Below are 10,388 nucleotides of genomic sequence, written 5' to 3' on the forward strand. Positions count from 1 at the left end.
ATAAACATTTATAGGTTCTGGGCCAGGTTCTCAGCCAAAAGAAAATAGACCATGGCACCATTCGACCAAATACAAAGAATAAAAGTTGAAGTTTTTGAATGTTAGGGAATTGGGAGACTTTATGAGGTCAGACTAAAACTCAAAGGCTTTCCATCCGGAAAGATGTAAGCAGAGGGGTGATGTGATCAAAATGTATACAATTCAGGAAGGTCACAAGAGAGCAAACATGGATTAGGAAACAACCTACAATCTTCATTTAAGACAAATAAAAGAAAGGCCCTTATACAGGGGGAATTAAATTTATAGAATTCATTCCTTCCAAGAGATGATACTGTATTTGTTGGGTTAAGTGTTCGGTGTCTATAAAAGAGACAAATAACAATAACAAAACCAATAGTGGCTTAAACAAGACAGAAGTTTATTTTGCTCTCATGTAATTGTTCAGGTGTAAGAAACCTAGGACTGTTGCAGTATGTCCATGGTGTCAGAGACCCAGCCCTTTCTGATAGTTCTGCCCACTCAGGTGTCACCCTTTTCCATGAAGTCTGGGATGGCTCACCATCATGTCCATATCCAGCTAGTCAGAGAAAAGGGGAAGAGGAGAGAATCCCCCCTCCCCTTAAAAGCACAACCTGGAAGTTTCACACATCAATTCTACTCAATCCCATTGGCTAGAACTTTGTCAAATGATCGCATTAAGCTGCAAGGAAGGTTCAGAAATAGTGTCTTTATACTGGACAGTCATGTGCCCAGGTAAAAATAGGGTTTCTATTACTTAGAAAAGGGGGGAGATGGGATATTGGGGTCCTGTAGCAGTCTTGATGCACTAAGAGTTTCCTTTTCTTAACTCACAACTTCCAATGTTAGTGCTGGAAAGAAAATTAGTGCTAGAGAGTGTGCGGATGGGCAGGCCTTGGTAGACACCTCTGAATCTCAAACTTGACCTTCCTCTTTGTATTCTTTCACTTTAGTTCCTGCTGGCCCTCAAGCGGTGCTTTCCCCTTAAATATTCTGTCTCAAAAAAAGATCAAGACCTTTCCCTGGGTCCCCTTCAGCCAAGCCGAGGCTGATGGAGCTTTCAAGAAGTTCACTATAGATATAAAGAGAACAAAGAAGAAATAAACAAAAAATACAAGAAACTTGTAAACTTCCAGATTACAAAGTCCGAGATATTGATCAACTCTTCTTCGTTCTTGTCTGGCAAGTTTAACTTCTCAGGCGTTTTGACCACAGCCCTCATTCTAGTTCCCAGCTTGCCTCTGCACAAAGGATGCTTGTTTTAATATTCATCATCCAGGAACTACATGTAGTACTGCCCTTATACCTGGACAAGAAGAAGCCCCCTGCCCTGGGTCTTCATGAGCCCCATTTGGACCTTCTCCAGACACAGCCTACCCAGAGGCTGCTCCTCCCCCGATAGACCACCTGGGCCCCAGAATTCTGTGCCCAACAGTGCAGCACCTCCCTCCAGGGACTGTCCATCCAAGGTCAGAGTGTGCAATATGCACATCCCTAGGCCAAGGGGCAACAATTTGTGATGGGATGTGGACACAGCATGAACAAGTAGGCTAGGCTGATGGCTTGTGGGTGTGTGAGGCCCCTTGCAGTTCAGGATAGAGCTGATGGGTAATGAAGAGAAGGAGCAAGCCTGGAGCTGGGGCTGGAACTCCCAACATTTTAAATTTGAGCCTGAACTTTTACATTGTTATGAAGGTATATTTGTCAAAGTAAGAAGATAGAACATATTTTATTTTACAATTTGTTAACTTGACTTCTAATTTTTTAAATCTTTAGACATATGGTTTATGGGCTTCTATTTGTACTCTTGCCCCAAGCCCTGCCTATGTTAGGGGTAGGCCTGGCTGTCTTGTCACATATTTCGTCACCTTTACAGTCATGCTGTCACATTCACAGTTACCAGAGGTTAGGACTTCAACATAAATTTTGGAGGAACACAATTCAATACATAACACAATCGTTTTTCATCCTTGACATTACTATATTTTTTCAGCAGAGCACTTACTGCTACCTGAAAGTGTGCTATATACTTATTACCTCTTCCCCTGAGTAGGAAGCAGGCTCCATGAGAGCTGAAACCTTGTCTTCTTACCTTGGTATCCCTAGAGTCTTGTACAATGCCTGATACACAATACATGTTCAAAAAAGTTTTTGTTGAAGGAATGAATAAATGGTCTAGCTCTGCAATAGCAGTTGGGACTCGGATTTCCCAAATCTAAGCTTATTAAGCAATTTGGATTGTGAACAAGAGTTTGTTTTTACTGGAATTTATGCCATCCGTTCAAGATGGCATCAACTTGGCCAGCCCTTTGTGTGCAGAACAGCCTTGGATGAGAGTGGACAATTGCTTGATAACGAGGTGTCACGGTGGCTCTGTTGTTAAAAAGGCAAGTGTAGCCTTTGCAAGTTAAATCGGGCCTTCCCTCTCCAGCTCTGTGTTCAAGTTTAAGTCCTGGAAAGTGAGCCCAGTACAGAGACTGCCATGCTATTTACTGGTGGTGAGGAACTCAACTCAGCGTTTGGACAGGGACTGGGCTGAACTTTGATGTGCACCAAACAGGATACTAAAGCGAAGAGTCCTAGCTGTCAGAACCAGGTACTTAGGGGTCGTTGCCTAACATCACCGTTTATAAAAATGAGAAAACTGAGACCCAGAGGGGCCAGAGTCCCATAGAGCCTGGTGGAGATTTAGGGCTGGGGCACAGTTCTCTCAACTTCCAGCTCTGTTCCTACTCTGCTAGACTAACCCCAACTAGTTTCATAGAAATTTCCAGGATCAGAATGAAATTTCCATGAACCATAAAGTGTTGTAACACTTTAAAAAAGAATCCCTACTCACAGAGCTTCTGTAAATAATGTAAATGTAAAATGTAAAACGGGGATAATGATAGTACCCCCTCAATGGGATTACTTAAGGTTGAGCACCTATATAGTAAGCGCACTGCACTGGGCAGATTCGCTGCAAAAGACCTCTTTAAAGTATTAAAAAGCAAAGATGTCACCTTGAAAACTAAGGTGTGCTTGACTCAAGCCATGGTGTTTTCAGTTGCCTCACATACATTCGAAAGCTGGACAATGAATAAGGAAGACTAAAGAAGAATTGATGCCTTTGAATTATGCTGTTGGCGAGGAATATTGAATACACCATGGACTGCCAGAAGAAGGAACAAATCTGTCTTGGGAGAAATACAGTCAGGATGCTCATTAGAAGCAAGGATAGTGAGACTTTGTCTCACATACCTTGGACATGTTATGAGGAGGAACCAGTCCCTTGAGAGGGACATTACGCTTTGTAGGGTAGAGGGTCAATGTAAAAGAGGAAGACCCTTAAAGAGATGGATTGACACAGTGGCTGCAACAATGGACTCATGCATAACAATTGTGAGAATCGTGCAGGACCAGGCAGTGTTTTGTTCTCTTGCACATACGGTCGCTATGAGAGGGTCACTATGAGTTGGAAACTAGTCGATGGTACCTAACATTTTGTTGTTGTTAGAGGCCACGGAGTCAACTGCAACTTATGGAGACCTTATGTACAAAGGAAGGAAACATTGCCTGGTCCTGCGTCACCTCACTATCGCCAGTATGTTCAAGTCCATAATTTCAGCTGTTTTGCTAATCCATCTCACTGAGGTTCTCCTGTGCCTTTGTTAGCCTTTTACGTCACAGAACATGATGTCCTTCTCTAGCACTTGATCCCTCTTGATGGTGGGTCCAAGGCAAGCGATTCAGACAATGTTCTGTTGTGGTCCATAATGTTGACTAATTTTTGGAAGTGTATCGCGAGGCCTTTCTTCCTCGCCTGTCTTATTCTGGAAGCTACACTGAAATGTGTCCACCATGGGTGACCCTGCTGGTATTTGAAATACTGGTAGCATAGCTTCCAGTGTCACAGCAACACACAAGCCACCGCAGTATGACAAACTGGCAGATGAAAGTGCTATGTAAGTGCTAGCTATTGCTACATACGTTATTTACTGTTTAAATTCGTATCCATTCATATACAAAACTCCCATGTGCTTGCTGAGAAGTTCTATTGCTGACTACAAAGATTCTGGAAACAACAGGATTGACACCTAGAGTCTGCTCCTAATCCAGGCTGGAGGTTTGGTGATATCTGTGAGGGTGAAGTTCTAACTAGGCCTAATGTCTATGGCCCCCAAAACAGCTCCTGCAGGTCTGTAAGTGGCAGACAGCGGGAACACCCTGCTCTCCCAGATGAGTACCTGGCAACCTCTGAGGTGCTATTTGGCACGAAGTGGCTGCTCCTCAGCGGGCGGGGATGTGCCATGGCTGCAGCCCTTTGAGATTCTCACAGTCCTGTTTTCAATTTGGGCCCTGCAGCTAAAGAGGTAAATTGAGAATATTGATCAGCTCATCAGTTCACAATTAAATTGTTCTTTTTCCCCTTCTGAAATTTGGTATAGTGCTCATGATGGGTGGAGGAACGGCCGGTCCACATAGCAGCTGCGTGGGGGTGCTCAAGCCATCTCCACCCTACCATGATGTAGTCACTTTAAGGTCGGGATTTATTTATTTATTTTGTTACTATTCATTCTGACATGTCCATGGCCATCGGATTTTGTTCCTTCACGAGAGGGGATGGTGCAAGTGGGCAGACCTGCAACCGGGAACAGTGCATGTGTAGAAGTTGGGAAAAGGTGTGCCACCAGTATTAGCTGATCTGGGCTGTCAAAGAACTCCAAGTTCTCTGCCTTCCCGGGGAGCTGAAGGACCTGGAGGAAGGAAAAGTCGTTCATCTCAAGAAAAGATTGGGGACCCATCTTAGAAGAAAAAGAAGGGGATGGTAGTGGAATAATGAATTAACCAATGCCAAACTCGATTTGGCCAAGTCTTGGCAGAATAACGCTTGGCCCTTTTGTTTCCAGAATTCTAAGGCCAGGTGAATAAAATCACAGAATTTTAAATCTTATTGCTCTTAAAAAATAAACACACACACCACACACAGAATTAAAACTCAGTCTGGCCTCTAAGCAGTGGTGTGGCTAGGGGTGTGTGGAGAGGGGGTGGTATATACTGCACTGGGTGACACTAAAATGACTGTCTATAAAAATATCCCTGTAGTTAGAACAACAAAAACATTTTTTGTAAGCCCAGCTCACGTGTATCATTATGCTGAAAAACAAAGAAACCGTTGCAGTCAGAGCTGATTCCGGCTTATAGCGATCTTATAGGACAGAGTAGAACTGCCCCACAGAATTTCCAAGGAGTGGCTGGTATATTCAAACTGCGGATCTTTTGGTTAGTGGCCGAGCTCTTAACCACTGTACCACCAGGGCTCCATCAATATTCATACAAGGCTAAAACCCTATGCTAATTTATTTTTTCAACCTTCTAATGTGCTGGGGTCAGAGCTGTCGTTATTACCCAACCACAATGACTCTTGGAATCATGTGGTTTCGTCTGCCCCTACAAGCAGGATCTGTTTTCATTGCTGCGGTGTTTTCATTGTCCCTGATTTTGTCAAATTTTCTGGTATTTTAGCTACAATGTTTTGGTAAGTAGTGTGTGAATCTCTATCGATAACTTTTTTGAGAATGAAGTAGTAATTAAAGGAAAAAAGGGTATATTGGAATCATGATTTATGTGTAATGTTACTACAAAAAACATTCCTAAGGATTCTGTAGGGCCTGGTACTGGAGGAGGTCTGGGGGGAGGTGACACCAACCCTAGTGACGCCACTGCCTCTGAGGCTAGCATTACCTGAACACTGCCTATCCCCCTACTTCCCACTGGTTCATTATACTCCAGTCACCTTGGCCTCTTAAAAATTTATAGAAAGATTTTTTTTTCTTAATTCAAGGTCTTTACACATTCTATTCCTTTCTCTCCAAATGTTCTTTCCCCATTTTTCATAAAGCCGGCTTCTTTTCACCTTTCAGATCTCAGCTGAAATCTCATTAGAAGTGAGGTGAGGTCTTCCTTACCCCTCTGCAAAAAAACAAAAACCAAACCTGTCGCCATGGAGTCAGTTCTGACATATAGCAACCCTATAGGACAGAGTATAACTGCAGGTGGTAGATTTGAACTCCTGGCCTTTTGGTTAGCAGCCAAGCTCTTAACCACTGCACCACCAGGGCTCCCTTCACTCTTCCAGGCTGGTCCTTTCCTCCCATGGCTATCCTCCATTCCAGCATCCTGTTATTTCCCCCATAGCACTTCTCCTAGTGTTATTACTGAGTTTACTAACTGAGTGCTTATTTATTGTCTGTGTCTCCCAGTACACTGAGAGCCCCTGAGGGCACAGTCGATGTTGGTTTTGTGCCCAGAATACAATAGGCACCCACGAGTATTCTCCTGGTTGCTCAGGCCAAATGAGTTGAAGTCCTCCTCAAATCCTCCCTTGTTATGACCCCCGCATCCACTCCAAAGGCAAATTTCTTGGTTCTACTTTCAAGACATATCCCAAATCTGACCACTTCCCACCACTCTCACTGCCACAACACAGGTCCAATCACTACCATCTTGTACCTGGATTATTGCAATGGCTTGAAATGCCTCCTTGCTCCTCTCCCTGCCTCTGCCCTTGAGCTCCTTCAGTCTGCTCTCAGCACAGGAGCCAGACTAGAAGGCCCATGAAATCACTCCCCTGCCTGAAACCTCCACTGTCTTACCATCGCATGTAATCAAAATTAAACTCCTCACCATGGCTTAGGAGGCCCATGTGATCAGGCCCCTGGCCCCTGGCCACATCTCCAAACACTCTCCCCCTCTTACTTGGCTCCAGCCACATCACCCTCACCTCTCCCTTCCGGTGCTGCAACTGCCTAGTCATTCTCCTGACGGCCTTTAAAATGCTTTATTTTTCCCAAACATTCCCACAGCTCACCCCCTCACTTCATGCAGCTCTTCGTCTGATGTCACTCCTACAGAAAGTCCTTCCCAGTGGACCTATCTAATATAGAATCTACCTGCTTGGCCACAATCTACCCTCTCCTGTTTATTATTTTTTTTAATTAGAAATGTGTTTAGTAATAAACACATTTATAAGTTATTTTTGCTGGTTTTAAAAACTTAATTTTATGAAAAAGTAATACATTTCTGTGCTTCAGAATTCAAAAATTAGAGAAAGGCATACACTGGAAAGCCCCTTTCAACCCTGTGCTAAAGCCACCCAGTTTTACTCACATGCAACAAAAATTATTGGTCTTTTGTGCATGCTCCCTGATATAGTTTAAATATAAACAAGCAGATATGTATATGCATGTATCTATATTCTTTTAAAAATTTTTATAAACACACACACATATACTACACATGATATATATACTAGTATATTTATATATAATATACACACACACATATATATGTATATATACACAGGTGTTGTTGTTAGGTGCTGTCGAGTTGGCTCTGACTCATAGCGACCTTATGCACAATAGAACGAAACACTGCCTGGTCCTGAGCCATCCTTACAATCGTTGTTTTGCTTGAGCTCATTGTTGCAGCCACTGTGTCAATCCACCTCATTGAGGGTCTTCCTCTTTTCCACTGACCCTGTACTCTGCCAAGCATGATGTCCTCCTCCAGGGACTGATCCCCCCTGACAACATGTCCAAAGTATGTAAGATGCAGTTTCGCCATCCTTGCTTCTAAGGAGTATTCTGGTTGTACTTCTTCTAAGAGATTTACTCATTCTTCTGGCAGTCCATGATATATTCAGTATTCTTCGCCAACACCACAATTCAAAGGCGTCAATTCTTCTTCAGTCTTCCTTATTCGTTGTCCAGCTTTCACATGCATATGATGCAATTGCAAATACCATGGCTTGGGTCAGGCACACCTTAGTCTTCAAGGTGACATCTTTTCTCTTCAACGCTTTGAAGAGGTCCTTTGCAGCAGATTTACCCAATGCAGTGTGTCTTTTGATTTCTTCACTGCTGCTTCCATGGCCTTTGATTGTGGATCCAAGTAAAATGAAATCCTTGACAAAGTCAATCTTTTCTCCTTTTATCGTGACGTTGCTCATTGGTCCAGTTGTGAGGATTTTTGTTTTCTTTATGTTGAGGTGTAATCCATACTGAAGGCTGTGGTCTTTGATCTTCATTGATAAGTGCTTCAAGTCCTCTTCAATTCCAGCAAGCAAGGTTGTGTCATCTGCATAATGCAGGTTGTTAATGAGTCTTCCTCCAATCCTGATGCCCCGTTCTTCTTCATATAGCCCGGCTTCTCAGATTATTTGCTCAGCATACAGATTGAATAGGTGAAAGAATACAACCCTGGCGCACACCTTTCCTGACTTTAAACCAATCAGTATCCCCTTGTTCTGTCCGAACAACTCCCTCTTGATCTATGTAAAGGTTCCTCAAGAGCACAATTAAGTGTTCTGGAATTCCCATTCTTTGCAGAGTTATCCATAGTTTGTTATGATCCACACAGTTGAATGCCTTTGCATAATCAATAAAACACAGGTAAACATCCTTCTGGTATCCTCTGCTTTCAGCCAGGATCCATCTGACATCAGCAATGATATCCCTGGTTCCACATGCTCTTCTGAAACTGGCCTGAATTTCTGGCAGTTCCCTGTCGATATACTGCTGCAGCCGTTTTTCAATGATCTTCAGCAGAATTTTGCTTGCGTGTGATATTAATGATATTGTTCTGTAATTTCCACATTCGGTTGGATCACCTTTCTTGGGAATAGGCATAAATATGGATCTCTTCCAGTCAGTTGGCCAGGAAGCTGTCTTCCACATTTCTTGGCATAGACGAGTGAGCACCTCCAGCACTGCATCTGTTTGCTGAAACATCTCAATTGATATTTCATCAAATCCTGGAGCCTTGTTTTTTGCCAATGCCTTCAGAGCAGCTTGGGCTTCTTTCTTCAGTACCATTGGTTCCTGATCATATGCCACCTCTTGAAATGGTTGAATGTCAACTAATTCTTTTTAGTATAATGTCCATCTTCTTTTGATGCTTCATGCGTCATTTAATATTTTTCCCATAGAATTCCTCACTATTGCAACTCAAGGCTTGAATTTTTTTCTTCAGTTCTTTCAGCTTGAGAAACGCTGACATGTTCTTCCCTTTTGATTTTTCATCTCAGCTCTTTGCACATGTCATTATAATACTTTACTTTGTCTTCTTGAGAGGCCCTTTGAAATCTTCCATTCAGTTAGTTCTTTTACTTCATCAATTCTTCTTTTTGCTTTAGCTGCTCGACGTTCGAGAGCAAGTTTCAGAGTCTTCTCTGACATCCATCTTGGTCTTTTCTTTCTTTCTTTTCTTTTCAATGACCTCTTGCTTTCTTCATGGATGATGTCCTTGATGTCATTCCACAATTCGTCTGGTTTTCGGTCACCAGTGTTCAATGTGTCAAATCTGTTCTTGAGATGGTCTCTAAATTCAGGTGGGATATACTCAAGGTCATATTTTGGCTCTTGTGGACTTGCTCTGATTTTCTTCAGTTTCAGCTTGAACTTGCATATGAGCAATTGATGGTCTGTTCCACAGTCGGCCCCTAGCCTTGTTCTGACTGATGATATTGAGCTTTTCCATCGTCTCTTTCCACAGATGTAGTCAGTTTGATTTCTGTGTGTTCCATTTGGCGAGGTATAGTCGCCGTTTATGTTGGTGAAAGAAGGTATTTGCAATGAAGAAGTCTTTGGTCTTACAAAATTCTATCATTCGATCTCTGGGATTGTTTGTATCACCAAGGCCATATTTTCCAACTATTGATCCTTCTTCTTTGTTTCCAACTTTTTTTCGCATTCCAATTGCCAGTAATTATCAATGCATCTTGATTGCATGTTCGATCAATTTCATACTGGAGCAGCTGATAAAAATCTTCTATTTCTTCATTTTTGGCCCTAGTAGTTGGTACGTAAATTTGAATAATAGTCATATTAACCTGTCTTCCTTGTAGGCGTATGGATATTATCCTATCACTGACAGCATTGTGCTTCAGGATAGATCTTGAAATGTTCTTTTTGATGATGAATGCAACACCATTCCTCTTCAAGTTTTCATTCCCAGCATAGTAGACTATATGATTGTCTGATTCAAAAAGGCCAGTACCAGTCCATTTCCGTTCACTAATGCCTAGGATATCGATGTTTATGCGTTCCATTTCACTTTTGACGATTCCTAATTTTCCTGGATTCATACTTCGTACATTCCAGGTTCCAATTATTAATGGATGTTTGCAGCTGTTTCTTCTAATTTAGAGTCGTGCCACATCAGCAGATGAAGGTCCCGAAAGCTTTACTCCCTCCATGTCATTAAGGTCAACTCTACTTTGAGGGGGCAGCTCTTCCCCAGTCATCTTTTCAGTGTCTTCCAACCTAGGGGACTCATCTTCCAGCACTATATCAGACAATGTTCCACTGCTATTCATATACCCAGATACA

The sequence above is a fragment of the Elephas maximus genome, chromosome 2 (genome assembly GCF_024166365.1).
Source record: "Elephas maximus indicus isolate mEleMax1 chromosome 2, mEleMax1 primary haplotype, whole genome shotgun sequence".
Taxonomy (NCBI): domain Eukaryota; kingdom Metazoa; phylum Chordata; class Mammalia; order Proboscidea; family Elephantidae; genus Elephas; species Elephas maximus.